At 32.5% G+C, this 19,964-nt stretch overlaps 1 long non-coding RNA gene across 1 annotated transcript in view; it reads left to right on the top strand.

The window, feature by feature from the left end:
• LOC136794037 (uncharacterized) overlaps nucleotides 1-19,964 on the top strand; it is a 178,458-nt gene that overhangs the window by 55,254 nt on the left and 103,240 nt on the right. Inside the window, exon 2 of the long non-coding RNA XR_010840206.1 lies at nucleotides 4,714-4,802. This is a non-coding gene — a long non-coding RNA (uncharacterized lncRNA). The remainder of the gene's footprint in view (nucleotides 1-4,713; nucleotides 4,803-19,964) is intronic.

The raw sequence follows: 19,964 nt of genomic DNA, 5'->3' as shown, positions 1-19,964 counted from the left end.
GCATACCTACTAGAGAATGGACTTGAGGATGAGGGGAGGGGGAAGTGTAGGCTGTGACAAAGTGAGAGAGTGACATGGACATATATACACTACCAAACGTAGAATAGATAGCTAGTGGGAAGCAGCCGCATAGCACAGGGAGATCAGCTCCGTACTCTGTGACCACGGGATAGGGAGGGTGGGAGGGAGGGAGATGTAATAGGGAAGAGATATGGGAACATGTGTATATGTATAACTGATTCACTTTGTTATAAAGCAGAAACTAACACACCATTGTAAAGCAATTATACTCCAATAAAGATGTTAAAAAAAAAGAGTTAATTATCTAATATATGCAAGGAACTCACACAATTCAACATCACGAAACCAAATGACCCAATTAAAAAATGGGCAGAGGACCTAAATAGACCATTTTCCAAAGAAGACATACAAATGACCAATAGCCATATGATAAGATGCTCAATGGCACTAAGCATCAGAGAAATGCATATTTTTATTATATCTGTTTTATGTCAAGTGTAAATCCCCCATGGGTATGATGCTATATTAGCTGATTCTTCCTTATAATCCAATGTGCTCCACTAATTAGTAAGAAGCATGATTCGATTTAGAGTAGCAAATCAGAGTTCACATTTCTGGTTTTTACTTCCAAATGTGTGACTTGGAAAAAAAAAAAAAGTCTTCATCTTACATCAATATTTCCTATTATAGATTTTGAGAATACTAAATTTTTTTACATTGGTATCACAACAATTATTACATTTTCAGACTCCAGTGAAGAAGTACCACGTATGAGTAATCAGATAGCCACTGTTACCAAGAATGATGCTTAGACGTTGAACTTTCTTTCTGACACTCATAATCCCACACTATTCCTTCAATTCACATTACTTTCTACTAAACAGAGCTTCTTAAAATTACTTTTACTGCTTCCTGTATTACTTAGTAACTAACTTTATTTCTTTATCAATTCAGTTAAACAAAAAGTATTGTGTCCCTAATATATCCAATACAGTGTTGGATATTTGGGATACAAAAATGAAGAAGAAGGTGAACAAGAATGATAGATTAGAAACAAAATTCAGCCATAAGCTATCCCACTTCTTCCATTCCTTTGCCTGTCTCTTAACTTGACTCTGCATCCTCCAATAAAGAGTAATAAATCAATCTTCTCTGCAGCCAAAAAAATTTTGCTAAAATTTTAACTAGTTCAAATTACTTTAAGGATAAATTCCAAGTTTCTAGGCATAACTATGTAAGGCTCTTGAGGGCACAGCCCCTGTCTCCATCTTCATCCCCTATATTTCACACTTCATAAATTCCATGCTAAAATACAAAATGCTTATAATTTCCTGTTCACTTTGTCCTGTTTTGTGCCTCTCTCCTCATTTTCTCTCTCTCCAAGAAACTCACTTTCCACCATTTTTAGTATTACTATTCTTCCTGCAGTTCAGAAGACTTCTCCTCCAGGCGTTCTTTGTTAAATATCAGATTCAGACAGTAAATTTTGCATGTGGTCTCACATCACTAGTGCATCTATCTATCTTAGCATTAATATATATATAGAAAGTGTCCATTGCTGTTTCTGCCTACTGATCTAAACTTAAACTCCTGAAGGGCTGGAATCATTTCTTCTTCATTTTGTTCACTCCTTTTCTCTAGTTCAGTGGTTGGCAAACTGTGTTTTTAAAGGGATAAGCGGTATGCAGCATTTTAGTATTTATGTCCATAGGATCTCTATCACAGCTGCTCAGTTCTGGTGTTGTAGCATCATAGCAGCCATAGGCAACAAGTAAATGAACAAACAGTGTTATATCCAATAAAAATTTTACTCACTAAAACAAACTTTCTGGCCTTAGGTTGCTGACCCTTGCTATAGCATTGTGCTAATAATATAGTGCCAAATAAATGAATAAGTCCCCCATTTATTCCTGTGCTTGAATTTTAACTGGGTCAAGTGCCAAGTACTTGGTTCCCTCTGGAAGAGCCCTGTTGCCTCTATTGCCAACACCCTACATTGACAGTCACTTATCAGTGCCTGCATATCTTCTCTGTGCCAAGGACTCTTAAGCAACGATGAATCAGACATGGGCTTTTTATCTCCTAAGGTCAGGTGTGTCAGGGAGAATTACAATCAGGTGCAACTAACGGAAAAACATACTCCATTGACTTAAACAATCAAGAATTTTTTTTCTTTCATATATCAAGAATGTCATAGTATAGCATTTGTGATAACTTAATTATGCTTTTAAGGACTCAAATTCTTCTTTATCCAGTTGTATTCTCTTTACATAAGGTCTTTGTCCTCATGTTCACAAGATAGATGCTGACTATCCATGCATTATACACATTTTCCAGGTAGGAGGAAGGGGGAAGGAGATTGGAACACCTGCTTATTTCTACATGTGTAATGGTCTATATTGCATGACTTTTCCTAACTACAATGCAGATTGGGTAATAGTGGTAACACTTTTGCAATTTTTATAATAGAAGACATCTGGGACCTAGGGCTGAATGGATATTGAGTGAATTTTCCTAAAGTATATGCTACATCATGCTACCTCTATGTATTGTTCTGCAAAGTAGGGTGTTTTATTATACTTGAAATTGGCATAAAATCCCCAGGCTTGGTGAAATAATTTTCATAATTCCTTTAACATCATGAGATTTCATTTAAATTTAATGTTAAAAATTAGGTCTATTTTGTCACGATGTAAATTTAATGTTAAATTCGGACTATTGTGTGTGCAAATTATCATTTTGTTTATCTAGCCTTCTCTCTCACTTAACGTCTTTACTATGAGAATTCTTGACATGGAACCAATTTCCTCCTATTCTCCCTAAATGTTAGTACTTTTCTTGTTATAAATTTGTACATGGAAAAAATTATAACATATGGTCTAGAATCTGATATTTTATGAGCAATTTATATTTTCAAAGTACTTTAAAAATTATGTATCCATTAAACTTATTTGAATATTATATTGACCCACTTTTTCTTTCATTAAGAATAAAAGGCTTTTAGTAGAGAACAGCAGTAATCTAATGTTATAGTTAAGGAGATGAAATATTTCACATTCATTTTTCCATAATGAAATCTCCAGCCCTTCATATCTAAAAATGCATACCTGAAGAAAATAATTTGGTTGTAATTTCACATTTCATAGACATATTGCATTAGACCTGTCACTAAAGAATTATCTGCTTTGTGGTAATAATTATTATTAATTATCAATATTTCAAAATAATGAGAATACAGTGATGAAATATATGTCATCACATAACCCTCCATTGAAAAATAACACAGTAGGGAGAAAGTAGAAAAAGCTAAAAGGCGAAGGGAAATTTGATTCCCTCTTAGAACTAGAACACCATCTCTTCTATGACTCTGCACAGGTATTTTAAGATTCCTACCTTAGTGTTTTTATTTTGCTCTTTAGGGTTGTATAAATAACCTACTGTTTAGAAAAGACTTATATGAAGAATGAAATACAAATGCTAAGTAATATAACTTTACTTTCAAAAAGGTTATCAAGGATGATTGAGAGATGCTACAAAACTTTAAATAAATTTTTATAATAAGTTTATAATAAATATAAATAATAATTTATTTAAAATGTATTTAACTATGAAACTATGTATTCAAGAGAGACTTCTGTTTTCAAATTGTTACAGCAACAAAGATAGCATTATTTATTATAGTCTGGTTAAACTTCTAACCCTACAAAGAATATAGGAATATATATATATTTAGAGTTCCCTTCCTTCAGTGGTAAGATATTTAAAAAGTTTTCCTTTTTTGAATCTCTATTCCCTTGTTCTTTTCAGTTTACCTTTCATTATAGAATTAACTTGTTACACCCCAAAATTGAGCTCTTGCCTAAATGAAAATTAATCCCTAAGTTTCAGACTGTTCTTTTAGTTATTACAATCAACTTTGATATTAACAAGAGAATAAGTATTGAAGTAAGACTTATTAGGCTTGAAATCAACCTCCACTACTTTTATCTCTTTTTATATCTTAGATTTACACTTATAGAAAAATTGTACAAATAGCACAGAGTCCCATATTCACTTCACCTGATTCCCCTTTATGTTAGCATGGTAACAAAACATGTTTTTGTGGCAAAACCATGGTACAATTATGCAAACTAAGAAATTAACACTTATACAATTAAATATAATAACTGTATGTATACTAACCCATGTATTCACACACCCTTATATTTATTTCTGAATCTATACATCCATATATATTTAAAAACCATAAGTTCCCATTGATACTTCCATTAAATGCAACATTATAGCACTCATTCTCAATGTCCTCCTTTCATTATTTGTCACTACTTTCTCTTACAGTAAGCAATTGACTCATGATCTAAGATACATTTACTTAGTTGTTCAGCTGTAGTATACATTTAACAGAGTTTCAGAATTCTAATACTTTCTCTAATGAAAAAAATATACTCATCCTTAAACCACTCTTACTAGAGCATTTTAGTAGGTTAGTTTATTTACTTTAGGAATTATGACTTCAAAACATTAACAAAGCACTCATTAAGTGTATAGAAAAAGAAAAGTTTTTTGTCATTATTTCTTTGTTTTGCTGTTTCCAAATAATGCATTCTATTTTCATGGCTAGATTTTCACGTAAAGCTAATGGTATTCGTGTGTGCCACAGATTTTGATTTAAGTGCAATCTCTCCCCTATAGGTTTTTCCAGCAGAGAAAGGAAATGGGTCTCAAGCATCTCATTGCATGATTCCTCTGCACATGCCGATTTAGCTACCACATCTGGACAAGTGAGTACACCTTTAGACTCAAGCACAATGGCATATAGATGTACAAATTACTGCCATTATTATAATTGCAGTACTATGCCCTATTGAATGACTGCAGTGAATTACCATTACATTATGAAAGCTATCTTAGAAAGTGTGTGAATAATATATTACATTTTTACAGAATAAATGAAAATGGAAGGAATGGCAATATTAAATTAAAAATGCAGTGAATGCATATATTTTATTATACACTAATATTCAGATAGATGCTGACAAGTTTTATTGATTTTTTTGCTCATTTCGCTTATAAAGGTCAATTTTAATGTCAGTTTCTAAAAAAGAATAGTTGTTGGCACTTTCTAGGCAAAACATAGATTAGCGAAAATTCCCCATTCTCACAATGTCTTTATAGCACATTATTTTTATCTTTTACCTTTAACTAGCCTGAAAGTCTAGTTTTCAGCCATATTTTTGTTTGGTTGAAATTGCAGTTCTCTCAAGACAAGGGTATGTAAAAACAAGAAAATGGATATAGTGAGAGAAAGGTATAGATTCTCCAGCATAATTAAAATGAGATTGCAGGAATTAGAGACCAATTATATATAGAAATAAGAACTTTGTTGTTTTCTCTGATAATATTTTGCTTTATTATTTTTGTACTCCAATAAGTTTTAAGTACCATTACCAATTATATCTCTTAAAACTGATAAAACAACAGAGGATAATTTACTGATCATTCAACTCTGACGCAGAAAATAGTTCCTGAGACTCTCAAGAACTGGAATGAAAATATTAAGAAATTCTATTTGTCAATTAAGTTTCAGTTTCAATCATGTGTGGAGAAGTACAGAAATCATTATTTTCTAAACCATAAAAATGATAATATGAGGGGTAATATTAACCTAGTATATTTGGTTATTTAAAGTCTTTCAATAAATTATTGTTTAGAGAGTCAATTTTTCCAGTTAATAAAATATATATTTTTTGTTACTTAAACTTTTATTGATTCTTATAAATTTGAATTGAAATCATCCTAAAATAGTTTTACCTAAAAATATCTTACAAGTTCAAAGAGAGAATATTAAACATAATCTCAACCTATCCCTCCTAATTCATTTAAAACTGTTTAAGTACGTACTCTGTGGTACTTATTTTGGTAAACATTCTAGAGAGGTGGTGGGGGTGAATTAGGGAGTTTTCCCAGTCTAAAGTGTGGTATCTAGACACATGCCTCCAAAGCGATTCTAAGCAACACCAGTCTATCAAGAAGCTTGAGCAGTTAGAGGTAATGCCTTTGCTGGCACATTCAGCAGATGGTAAACTCTGTTAGCAAAGGTCATCACATTCATGGAAAAGGCTGACAAGTACAGGTTTCTGGTAACTGACTATACTGCTGAACTGAATGAATAAGCATTTTCAGAACTCTAATGGAAAACTGATGAATTCTTAAGAGTGCTAACAAAAGATCAAGATGGAAAAAAAAGTTAATTACATGGGTCTGAGTGAACTGATGAGGATGATTATAATTTTTGTGACTTTCTCTTTGAATTAAAAAAAAAATCCCCCCCCCCCAAAATAAAAGGTCATCATATGCAAAGCTACCAGCTTAAGCAGACAATGCCAAAAGGGACGGTGGACAAAACTATACAGACACCACCCATGCCAGAAGATACACCGATGTCCTTTGAAGCTAAAGGGTTTGTGACAGGTAAGGTAACTCAGAATTGGCCAAAACCAAGAGGATGATTTCAAGTGTGTTTTAGGGGACAGCTGTGGAAGTCAGAAACAGTGCATATGAGGCTGAAGACAAATACAGGATGATAATAATAAAGAAGATTTGCTTGTGTTTCAGAATCTAAAGAAAGAAGAACATTTTCAAACAGGCAATATCTAGTTTATAGAGTTCCTATTTTTGTTCTTGATATTTCATTAAAAATAATAATATTTTTATTTTCTAGTATTTATATAGTGTCTGCTCCATACCAGACACTGTTCTAAGAGCTCTGTAACTCACACTCACGGCAATTCTCTAGAAAATTAATAATAGTATCCTATCTTGTGGGGGAAAAAGATACATAAGAGGAGTGAGTAATTTGCAAAGGTCACATTTGAACTGGGATTCAAACCCGCGTTGTCTGACTCTAGTCTTTTCTCTTTCTCCCTGTGACATACTACTTCTCAAATATTTAATCAAATGTTACCCTTTTCTCTCTAAGGGAAAGATGGCCTTAACTTAATGCTGTTCTGTCTATCAAAAGTGCTAAAAAGGTTAGTTTTGGTGTACTGACATTATGAAGGATTTGTTCAATAACTGAAATCTTTGTTAGGAGAAGTTTGCCAAAATACTATTTTTAAAAGATAAATATGGATTTTTATTTATGATAGTGTCTTTCTTCTTTCCCTCCTTCTTCCCTTCCTTACTTCCTTCCTTTTTTTCTTTCTTCTTCAGATAAACTTTGATTTTGGTTTTAATTATCTTTGTGATATTCTGAAAATAATATTAATGTACAAAAATTAAGATATGTCACTAATATAGTCATTCATTAAACATCACCACTAGATGTCTCCAAAAAGTTTGTGTGTGTGTGTGTGTGACAGGTTTAAAATTCTGATTCATCTACCAATAAACTCTCAAAGCCAGAATAGCAGTTATCTGAAAACTACTTCAGTTTGTTTCAGGGATGAAACTGGAAGAGTTTGCTGAGCTCTTGATTGAGCTCACTTAGGTGATTCTTTCCACAACATTGGTCATAATTTCTACCTTTATCCTGGTCTATCTAAATATCAATTTAAATTTATTTCTCTTCTGAGTTTTCTGCATTTTCTATTCTTTGTGTGTGTGTGTGTGTGTATATGTGTGAGTGTGTTAGCACTTAAAATTGTCTCTTGTAAGGATTAGCATATACTACATGACTATCCAAATATTAAGTCAGTTTGGAATTTATCATGTTTAATCATTGAATTCCTGATTTTTAATTGAGACTAAAAATATATTTTCTGCTGAGTTCATTTATTCTTATTTGCATCCAAGTTCATGCCTAAGTCTTTGTCTATATGATTTGCTAATGACCTAGGCAATTCAGTAAAAATGATTATAATTCTATAGCATAATTCACACTTAAAATTTTTTCCTCTCTGCTTGTTATAGACTAAATATTCCTAAAATGTTTTCTACCCTATTGATTCTTCCCCACATAGAAGTAGCAAAGACATGGGGAAAAAGACCTTCTAACAGGGCTGAGACATTTTGATCCACTTCAGCTCTGCCCTGCCTCACCTCATGATTTAGAAAAATCAATGGTATATCAGCTTAGTAGTTACTGATCCATGAGGTAATTGCACCTTCTAATATCTTCAACTTACAGCTTCTGAAATGGGCAAAGCCAGTGACCAGAGGATGAAACACATTGGTTTTTTTTTTTTTTTTCAATTTTGTGATCAAATTGAGAAAATAGTCATCTCAGTCTGTATTTCTGAAGGAAAAATAACATTGCCTCAGAGGTGTAAAGATACTATTAAACACGCTTTTATCATATTAAGTTTATTATTTTTCCAAATAACTGGCTTTATTGTGCTATAGATTATATAGCAAAACATGTGTGCAGTTTTCTAACCTAATTCATTATAAAAAGCGTTCTAGATTTCAGTACGGAGAACTGGGCACTTCATTTTGTTGTTAAATATGGTGGGAAATTATCCCCACTGCTTTTGTTATGCTGCTTAGAGATATCTTAACTAACTAGATAAGAATTCATTCTGTCTTTAGGGAAGAGAAGTGGGCTTAAGTAAATACTAAACAAATTGAGTATTAACACACAAGGAGAAAGTAAGATTGATGATCTGACAAAATATTAATTAAAAGAAGGAACATTGCCAAGATTTTCTTGTATAATTCAATTCCACATAATTCAAAGGCAAAACTAATTTACTGTTTCTTATTTGACAACAAAGAAAGAGCTTTATAATGATTATTTTTTTTAATGTGTGCTCACATGACATGGTAAAACTCCATAATCGAGAACATAGTTGTTTAACCTCAGAGGTTTGCATTTAAATTCCAGAATTCCACAGAGAGAATAAAGCACTTCTTTGAAATGAAATGAGTTTGTACTTGTTTCTGCAGGTTTTTAGGCATATGCAAACATCAAATACCAATTTTGGTATTAATTAAAGGAAATAATCCTAAAACATTTTGCAATTTTTACTTTTAGCAGTTGCCAGTTCGCACAGCCCAACATATGCTGAATATTTTATTTTATTTATTTATTTTTTTGCGGTATGCGGGCCTCTCACTGCTGTGGCCTCTCCCGCTGCGGAGCACAGGCTCCGGACGCGCAGGCCCAGCGGCCACGGCTCACGGGCCCAGCCTCTCCGCGGCACGTGGGATCCCCCCAGACAGGGGCATGAACCCGCGTCCCCCGCATCGGCAGGCGGACTCTCAACCACTGCGCCACCAGGGAAGGCCCTGCTGAATATTTTATATACAAGTGATTTATTATAAAATTTACCAATGATGGCTAATACTATTTTTTAAAGTTTACTTGCCCAAATATGAGCAGTTTTAAAGATTAAATGTTGTTATGCATTATAAAGCAGAGTGTGCTTAATAATTTAATCCTGAGAAGCCCCTTTAAACATATTTCGTATCACTGTCATTTTCAAAAATGTAAGTTCAAATAATTTTCCTTTCTGTTGAACACCACACAATTATTGCTTGAAAATATGTAATTCTTCTGTTTAATAAGGTAGAGCAAAATAAATTTTTATTCCAAATGTATAATTAAATGTCTAGCATTAAGGTGGTGCCAAAGTGAATACCCTCAGAATTCTAAATATATAGAAACTTTGTAATTGAAGTCTGAATTTTCAACAATAATTGATTCTGAGATACTGGTTGTATTGGTTATGTAGCATTGATGTTGCTTAGAAGATGTAACATCATGACAAAACTTTGAACTTAAAATTTTCTACCCTGGAAATACTGTTCGTTAAAAGAGAACATTAGAACAGAAAAGGGACTTTGAAAACAAATTCTTTGGCTCTTCTAGAAATCAGAGCTAAGACATAAACTTAGGTTCGATTACTTTATTAGGGAGTACAATACCAGGGAAGCAGAATAAGGGAGGAGTGAAAGAAGGATAAAGGAATTCAATAAGAGGCTGTGGTACTAAGCTGCTACTTGTTGGAACCAAATTCAAATGATGGTATGCTTTCAGGAGACTCTTCTGAAAGTCTACAGAATTCCTGGTCCCAAGGAAGACCTACATTAAATTTCAAATATTATTTTAGATTACTTAAACACCATCTTTCAATTACTCTGTAAGTATCTTCCAAACTCTAAGTCATTCACATAATCTTAAAAATAATAATTCATCAAAACTGATAAAATTGTATTTAGTAAATTGCTTTTGATTTTATGTAATTGCCCTTTAACTGAGACATGTTTTTGCACTTTTAAAACATGTCTTCAAGTGTCTTATTGACTAAACATTATATGAAGCAGACTGATGCTCCACAAAGATAATTAATGACAAAATGGCAGTGTGTTCATTTTATAGAATTAAAGATGCCAAACTAAGCTCCTCAAAGAGAACAATGATTAAAGGAAACTATTATTTATTTGATTCTCCTCTCCAATTTGCTAAGTTTCATTTTAAACTTAGGATTTCAAAGTGCCTCTGTTTAAAACAAACAAACAAAACAACAAAATTCAATCAGATACAGGCTGCTGTCTTAGCAAGTTCCCAAATGCTTAGTTTCCAGCATGCTAAAGGGATAAAAATCATTGATACAGCCCAAACCAATCACACTATTTGTTTAATCTGGCAGTATAGCTATTTAGAACTGGAGCGAAGGAGATACTTTAGTTTGGACATTACCTGAAAATTGAGAAAACCATTTTTTAATAACACAAGCCTATTGTACTGACAGTAATAATACAAGTTTTGATGACAAATTGTCTAAATTTGAGAATGATATTTAAAAGCTACAGGCTTATTTCTTTTTATAAAATGTGTAAACAAATGAAATATATTTCTGGGTCTGTTGAAAGTCTAAAATTGAAAGCACTCAAAATATGTTAAGCAATCTGAATTATAACTCATTTTATAAACTTATAGTGCTTAAGGGGAAAAAATGTACCTGGAAACATGAGATTTGCCATACAAAATAAGTGAACAAGGAAACCAGTGACATAAGCCCTAGGGTAATGCTACTTGCTGGAATAAAAGAATACCACATGATAATAATTCCAGAGAAGGACTTTGCAACTACATAGAAAGTATATTTAAAATATGTATATAACTTATAGTAATGCTGTCACTTCACAGAAAAACTTTTATAGTCATGCCTTCAAGATATTGCAGGTTCGGTTCCAGATCACCACAATAAAGCAAGTCACACAATTTTTTTGGTGTTCCAGTGAATGTAAAAGTTATGTTTACATTATACCATAGTTTATTAAGTATGCAATAGCATTATGTCTAAAACACAATGTACATACCTTAATTTAAATCTATAAAAACAAAATAAAATTACAATAGTAATATCAATGATCACTGTTCACAGATCACCATAACAAATACAGTAATAATTTAAAAGTTTGAAATATTGCAAGAATTACCAAAATGTAACAGAGACACCAAGTGAGCTGATGCTGTTCGAAAAATGGTGCTAATAGACTTGCTTGACACAGCGTTGCCACAAACCTTCAATTTGTTGAACTTATTTACAAAACAGAAATAGAGTTGCAGATGTAGAAAACAATCTTATGGTTACCAAGGGGGAAAGGGGGATAGGGATAAATTGGGAGATTGGGATTTACATATACACACTACTATATATAAAATAGATAACTAGTAAGAACCTACTGTATAACACAGGGAACTCTACTCAATACTCTGTAATGGTCTATATGGGAAAAGAATCTAAAAAAGAGTGGATATATATATATATGTATAACTGATTCACTGTGCTGTACAGCAGAAGGTAACCAACATTGTAAATCAACTATACTCCAATAAGAAATGTTTAAACAAACAAACAAAAAAACCCCTTCAATTTGTAAAAAAAACCACAATATTTGCTAAAAGTAATAAAGTGAAGCACAATAAAACAAGATTTTCCTGTAATCAGATTTGGTACATTTCAAGTGTCATAACAGTATAAGAAAAACAAAGATGTTCATCATTTAAATGATTTAACTGCTCTTCATTTTGAATAAAAAGAGCTTGAGAATTTTCTACTAGCTCCATGTTTTCTCACACCTAAAATATAACCATTGGGTATTTGCTCTTAATTACCAGCTCTACTACAATCACATTTCTCATTAGTTGGGAAATGAATCTTATCAAATCAGTATTAGAGTCAATGACATTTAATCCTTTGCTAGGAATTTGGCTTTTTGAATTTGTTTTCAAAAAGTGATTCCCTTCTTAAATATGTGCTTACATTTATGTTGGCACTAATGTTATCATAAACTATTTTGCACTTCATATATTGCTAAAGAGTGTTTGGTTAATTAAAGATTTTATTGAGTACTGAAGGATACAGTACTAGACTAGTAAATGATGCAAACAAATTTTAAAAACTGTATAAATGCCCTATATTGTGTCCATGCCACTTCCTCAACAACATGGGAAAAAAATTAGTAATGATTGCATCCTTTTTTCTCAGTGATTGCTCATTGACCTTGTTTAGCAGTCTCAAGAGTAATATAGCAATATATTATCAATTTTAAAAATTCATATTTGTATCTTATAACATATTTTGATAATAAATATTCTTTTTATTCATGCCTGTGACCAGATTCATTCTTTCCACAATATTCTCCATGATAATAATGGTAGAATATGATATATTATGTATACAACATTCATTAGCTTATTTAAATAAAACATTCAATAACATTTTGTGTAGCATTTATTCCACTGAAGACTTTATATTAAAGTACTGATTTCATGTAAACTTAAATTAAGCATTATTAAGGCATATTATCATTAAGAAATGTATCAACAACAGTTCGAGAAAAGTATTGTAAGCAAAACTTTCAAGCTGCCTGTTGTATAGGTGGTCAGTGTAGCATAATGAGCCCACCTGAAAGTGACAATCAAGCCTTTATTTACTTACTGTGACAGAGCAGGCAAGAGGCAAATGAGAAAGCTGCCACATTCCCAGTGTTCCAGTGTTCCCACAGAATGGTACATGCCAGTGATAAGATGACATGCAGTGTAGGTTACAGATGGGGGAAAGATGCTTCAATCAATGCCCCCTAATACAGAGGTTTCTGCAAAGTTATAGCCAAAAATGAGCTCTCCAATAGGAGGTGCCTAGGGCAAGAATTCAGATATGCCCATAAGCATGGCTAGCCTAGGAGTGCTGAGCTCTTGACTGCAATTCCCACTTGAAAACTGCGAACACTTACTGTGCACCAAGTCTGGTGAGGTGAAGGCAGTTTCCTCTGATGAGGCCTGCCAGGAAAGTCCTAAAATTGCCTATGTTTAGCCTGAAAGATGGATTTTGGCCTAGAGATGGACTTCTTAAAAACAAGTTTATTTTTTTAATGACAAAAAGCATAATCCAGTTCATCCATATTATGAACACATTAAAAGCTAAAGTAATAAACTTTTATGTTAATATTAAACTATATTTGTTTCTGATAACTTCACAATGTGTAATCCATCTTAAACATCTGGCTTAGAGGGAACTTTATTTGTTTACCATTTCTATTGTTCAGAAATTTTTCACCTTGTAAGTGACAAATTCATGAGGAAAATCCAGGAACTCACTTCCCTAGCTTTCTTGTAGTTATCATGTAAGCATATGACTTAAACTCCTCCAACTGACGTGAAAAAGAAAGATCCACTTTTAGTTATTATAGACAGATACACTGAGAAAACTTTCTCCAATTATCTGAAATGTTGGATAAAAATATTAAAAACATAAATTTAAAATGCATTATTGACTAGACAAGAAAATAAGAGGACCTCAAAAGCCAAAAATCAATTAATAGTGGAAAAGTTAAGAGAGAAAGAAAGAGGTGGGAGGGGAGAGGGAGGAAAGAAGGAAAAAAAAAAAAAGGAAGATTTGAACCAGTTTTAGCTCTTCAGATAACTGCTGAAGTTAGATAGTTTCTCTCTGTCTCTCTGTCTCTCTCTCCTTCTCTCTTTCTCATTTCTTTATTTTTGTATATGTTAGTTGTTCACAATCTCAGGGTTGTTATATGATACACTGGTCTTACCCTTGTGTCACTGTCATGTCTCATTTTAATATAGGTCTTTTAGTCTTAAAGTTCACTTTGCTGACATTAGTATATCTACTCCAGCTCTTCTTTGTTTAGTGTTTGCATTGTAGACAATATCATTTAAAATTGTATTGACAAACATCAAATATTTTGGAATAAATCTTACGTAAAATTTATAAGACTTCCACAAGAAAACTAAAAAAGCATTGCTCCAGGAAATTGAACAAGACCTAAATAAATGGAAGACCTCAATATCATATTCATGAAATGAATATTCATGAAATTGTCAGATTCCATATTATAAAGATGACAATCCTCTTTACATGAATGTATTATATGTAATGTGTAATTTCAACATGCAGATGGTTCCCAATTTAAGATGGTTCAGCTTACGATGTTTTTACTTTACCATGATGTAAAAGCAATACACATTTAGTAGAAAGTGTACTTTGAATTTTGATCTTTTCCCAGGCTATCATTATTAGATGTGATACCCTCTTGTGATGCTGGGCAGTGGCAGCAGCCACAGCTCCTAGTCAGCCCTGCCATCACGCAGATAGACACTCCATACACCTACAACGAATCTGTGCCCATACAACCATTCTGTCTTTCACTTTCAGTACAGAATTCAATAAATTACATGACATATTCAACACTTTATTATAAAATGGGCTTTGTGTTAGATGATTTATCCAACAGTAGTTTAATATAAGTGTTATTTAAGGTAGGCTAAGCTAAGCTATGCTATTCAGCAGGTTAGGTGTATTAAGTTCATTTTGATTTACAATATTTTCAACTTACCATGAGTTTTGAGACATACCCATTGTAAGTCAAAGAAGATCTGTAATCCCTTTCTTTTTCTTTTGCGGTAACTGTTTATTAGATTAGTAACTTTACATAGCCATGCAAAGACTCCAAAATAGTCAAGGGAATCTTTAAGAAAAAGAACAAAGTTGGAGAACTTACACCACCATACAGTTAGACATATTATAAAACTATAGTAATGAGAACAGTGTGGCAATTACCTAATTTATTTAATCAAATGGAATGTATTAGTATTCTAAACATAATAGCATGTAAATTTGACTGGCACAAAACATTAAAGCTATGATATGACTTACTTTTTCCTAAGTTTATGTAATTTGTTCTTAGCAAATGAGAAAGTAGTTTAGTGGTATGCTTTAACTGTTTTAAATATTGGTCTTGGGACAGTTTTATAAAACTACATGTGTTTTGTTTCATCAGACATTCTCCTTAGAAAATAAAATAATCATAAATCAAAATATGAAAAATAACTTAATAAATATGTAGTGAACAGATAATATACCATGAAAAAGGAATATATATCAGGGAGAGTAACGGTTCCTCAGCAAATAAATTGTTACCGTAATTCCCAAGTTAAGTTGATTAGTGGAAATTGCCATGATGCATCAGTATATGTTCCACAAAGCATTTAGTAAAATCCCATAGCCAATTGTGTTTAAAAATAAACACTGAATAACGTCAGAATAATTCCTTAATTCAGTAAAGAGTACTTTACAGAAACCTAGAATCAACAAGGGTGCATGGAATTCAGTGCACATTATCTGTGACTTATAAACTGTATATCCCTCTCTAAAAAGAGGGTGTTCTGTGTATGCTTACCTAGAAGAATCAATGAGGGTTATGAGCCTGGCACATCAAACTGTCTGCCAACATTATCTTTAACAGTGCCCAATTTTTTATTCATCCTTTCACTAATTTATTCTCATTAATTCAATGAATACTCATTAAGAACTGACTTTTTGCAATATATTGCATTAAGTATGGGCACAGATAAAAGACACATCAGATATAGAACTTGCTTTCTGATAGCTCTTAAAATTGTTTTACCTATATATTTGTGTTTCATAAATATGTATTTATGAGTACATTATCTGTATTCATATGCATCTTTGTCAGGTGAATTGTCTTGATAATTTTGATGCTTATACATAAGTATGTGTGTGTCTTTGTATGTGTGTGTATATAGTAGATGGGGGGCAGTGGTAATCATTTAATTGAATTGACATAGAAATCTAAAATTAAAACAAGCCATCTAAAACTATAAATGTAAATGTTTATTTTTAAAAATTTATTGATTATTCTTATATGTTTATAACTAATGAAATTCACTGGGGAATATATGAATACATGTTGTAAAACACAGTAAGTGTGTAAACTTTATTTTGATAAATTTTATTTGAAACAGACACTTGGCTTCTAAAGTTTCATAAGATAATTCAATATTTTCTCATGATGACAACAAGGATAATATGTATGTTAAGTTTAATGGTACTTTCAGAATGCATAAAATACAAAATTTTGTAGGATTGTATGCTTATAATTATTACTTTATCAATCTGTCCCTTTGGATGAATATTTTAACTAAATTTTGACCAAATTAAATGCCAGAAATAATATATTCTATTTCTTATGTTACTACCTACTAAAATCATAATGCTGATTTATTGCTGTGATCTCTTATTTAAGGCATGAACAAAACCTATTAAACTCTCATTCCAGATGGGAAATTTTTATTATTAACAGATGCATTCTAACTGGGAAGTCTCATGCTGCTATGAAATATGCATCTTACTTCACGATGCATTTATTCACTACATGTATATAGGGACCAAGAGGTTGTTCAGCTCTGGGTCCAGGCTGTATTCTTGGCTCCTGTTGTCATCAGCTCCCAAAGTGATTCTGCCCCCCTCATCCCCAGTGACCTGCCCATTGTTATATTTCTTCCTGTGTAAACACTGTGTTACCAGTGCAGATGAGCACACTCTCCTCCTCCCTAATTTGCTCCAATAAAATCCCCATTTTTCACAAACAGGAGGACATTCATTTTTCCTGCCTCATTTTTCAAGTACCAAATCATGGCATTTCAAATTTTAAGTAAACAAAAAGTCTAATTTTTCATAGTGACTGCAACAGTGTTGATGTATGAACCTGAAACACCAAATGACTTATTCCTGATGATATTTGAAGAAGCCCCTTTTATTTTTAAAACATGCCAAAATGATTTGTTTTGGCATTTCATTATAGCCTTTGTTTATGTAAGTTCTTAATAGGCTATGTTTCATTATCCAGGGTGTAGGTCTTTGTTATAAATTAGATCCCATCTGCTAAAATCTCATTAGAGGTTCAAAGAACAGATAATGCCATGGACTTCTTACTTAAATAAATCTAATAAGCTTGGAAGTAGCCTGATTGACTTACTGTAATCTTGGAATCAGTAGAAACAATGACAAACATGAAACTTCTATTTTTATTTTAACCTTTAGAGTGAACTGCAGTGCAACTATGTCTAGACAGTCTCCAAGATGGACAGAGCCTGTTTTTTAGTCTGGATATCCTGAGAGAGAAAAATAAGTGTCACAGCAACTGCCTTTTCATTTTTGTTCCAGTCACAGAACCATAAGGATGTGTTTTGAGAAGAAAGCACTTGTAGGTGTCAACATAATGCTACACCTGTCCCCTGCACTGCTTGGTGTGAGTGGACAGTGATAAATGAAAAGGGCTGTGAGAAGCAAGTGTTCACTTCAGGTTTGAGGTTTCTATCTTTCAAGATTGATTTGCTAGGAACCCATGGCTTAAAGGGTGCCAAAAAGTACTCATTATTGTTTTTTCCCTTGACTGTAGGGGAGTAGAGTGATATAGTTCAGTGGTTACAAGGTTAAGATCTAGAGTTAAAATGCAAAATTGTGAATCCTCCTTTAGTCTTGTTTATCCTTTGGAGAGGGGCAACTCTTTAGTTCTAATTTTATGTTTTTTATCAACGTGTAATTGAAATAAAATGACTGTACATCTTTAAAGAAAGCCATTTCTTGTGCTCTGACATGTATAGCCACCTGTGAATCCATCACAAGCAAGATAGTGAACATATTCATTACAACCAAAAGTTTCCTTTTGTTGGTTTGTAGTTCCTCACTGCTTCACATCTCTGACTTTATTCCCTTGTCCCATGAAACCACTGATGTGCTTTCTGTTATGATATATTAGTCTGTATTTTCTGAAATTTTATAAAAATGAAATTATACAAAAATTCAAAAGACACACAGAAGAGACATATATATATATATATATATTTGACCTGGGGGGAGTCTCTGGCTTCTTTCACTAAACATTATTATTTCAAGAATTATTCATTTGCATGTATTAATTGTTTATTGTTGAATAGGATTCCACTGTGTGGATTTGGCACAATGGGTTTCTTCCCCAGTTGACAAACATTGGGTTGTGTCAAGTTTTTAGCAATTTTACAAATAAAGCTACTATGAATATTCCTGGACAAGACTTTTCAATAAAATATACTCGTTAAATTGAAATATAGTTTATTTACAATGTTATATTAGTTTTAGGTGTACAGTATAGTGATTCAATAATTTTATAGATTATATCTCATTTAAAGATATTACAAAATAATAGCTATATTTCCCTGTGCTGTAAAATATATCATTGTTGCTTATCTATTTTATCCATAGTAGTTAGTATCTCTTAATCACATAACCCTATCCTGCCCCTCCCCTTTCCCTCTCTTCAATGGTATCCACTAGTTTGTTCTCTGTATCTGTGAGTCTGTTTTATTATATACTCATTTGTGTTATTTTTTAGATTCCACATGTAAGTGATAACATTCAGTATTTGTCTTTCTCTGTCTGACTTATTTCACTAAGCATAATACCCTCTAGGTCCATCCACACTGTTGCAAATGACAGAATTTCCTTTTTTATTGCTGAGTAATATTCTATTATATATATATATATATATATATATATATATATACCACATCTTCTTTATCCATTCATCTGTTCATGGACACTGTAGTTGCTTCCATATCTTGACTATTGTAAATAATGCTGCTATGAACACTGGGGTACATGTAGGTTTTTGAGTTAGTGTTTTCTGGTTTTTTGGATATATACCCAGGAGTGGAATTGCTGGATCATATGGTAGTTCTATTTTTAGTTTTTTGAGGAACCTCCATACTATTTTCTATAGTGGTTGCACCAATTTACATTGACACCAACAGTCTGTGAGAATTCCCTTTTCTCCACATCCTCGCCAACATTTGTTATTTGTAGACCTTTTGCTGATAGCCATTCTGACAAGTATGACATGGTATCTCAATGTGTTTTTGATTTGTATTTCCCTGTTGATTAGTGATGTTGAGCATTTTTTCATGTGCCTGTTGGATATCTTTATTTCTTCTTTGGGAAATTGTCTATTCAGGACTTCTGCCCCTTTTAAAATCAGGTTATTTATTCCTTTGATATTGACTTGTATGAGCTGTTTATGTATTTTGGACATTTTACCCCTTATCAGTTGTGTCATTTGCAAATATTTTCTTCCATTCAGTAGGTTATCTTTTTGGTTTGTTGACAATTTTCTTTGCTGCGAAAAGGCTTTTAAGTTTAATTAGGCCCCATTTGTTTATTTTTGCTTTTACTTCTTTTGCCTTAGGAAACAGATGCACAAAAATATTGCTATTATTTATGTAAAGAGTGTTCTGCCTATGTTCTTTTCTAGTTTTATGGTTTCAGGTCTTACATTTAGATCTTTAACCCCTTTTGAGTTTATTTTTATATATGGTGTGTGGAAATGTTCTAATCTCATGCTTTTACATGTATCTGTCCAGTTTTCCCAGCAACACTTATTGAAGAGAAAATTGTTTCTCTATTGTATATTCTTCCTTCTGTGTTATATTAATTGACCATAGGCAAATGGGTTTATTTCTGGGCTTTCTATTCTATCCCACTGATGTGTATGTTTGTTTTTGTGCCAATACCATGCTGTTTTAATTATTATACCTTTGTAGTACAGTCTGAAGTCCAGGAACATGATCCTTTAGCTTTATTTTTCTTTCTCAAGATTGCTTTGGCAATTTGGGTTCTTTTGTGGCTCCATCTAAAGTT

Source organism: Kogia breviceps, chromosome 4, assembly GCF_026419965.1.
Source record: "Kogia breviceps isolate mKogBre1 chromosome 4, mKogBre1 haplotype 1, whole genome shotgun sequence".
Lineage (NCBI taxonomy): Eukaryota > Metazoa > Chordata > Mammalia > Artiodactyla > Physeteridae > Kogia > Kogia breviceps.
Note: the sequence above shows the minus strand (reverse complement) of the source record. Positions and strands in the feature narration are given on the sequence as shown.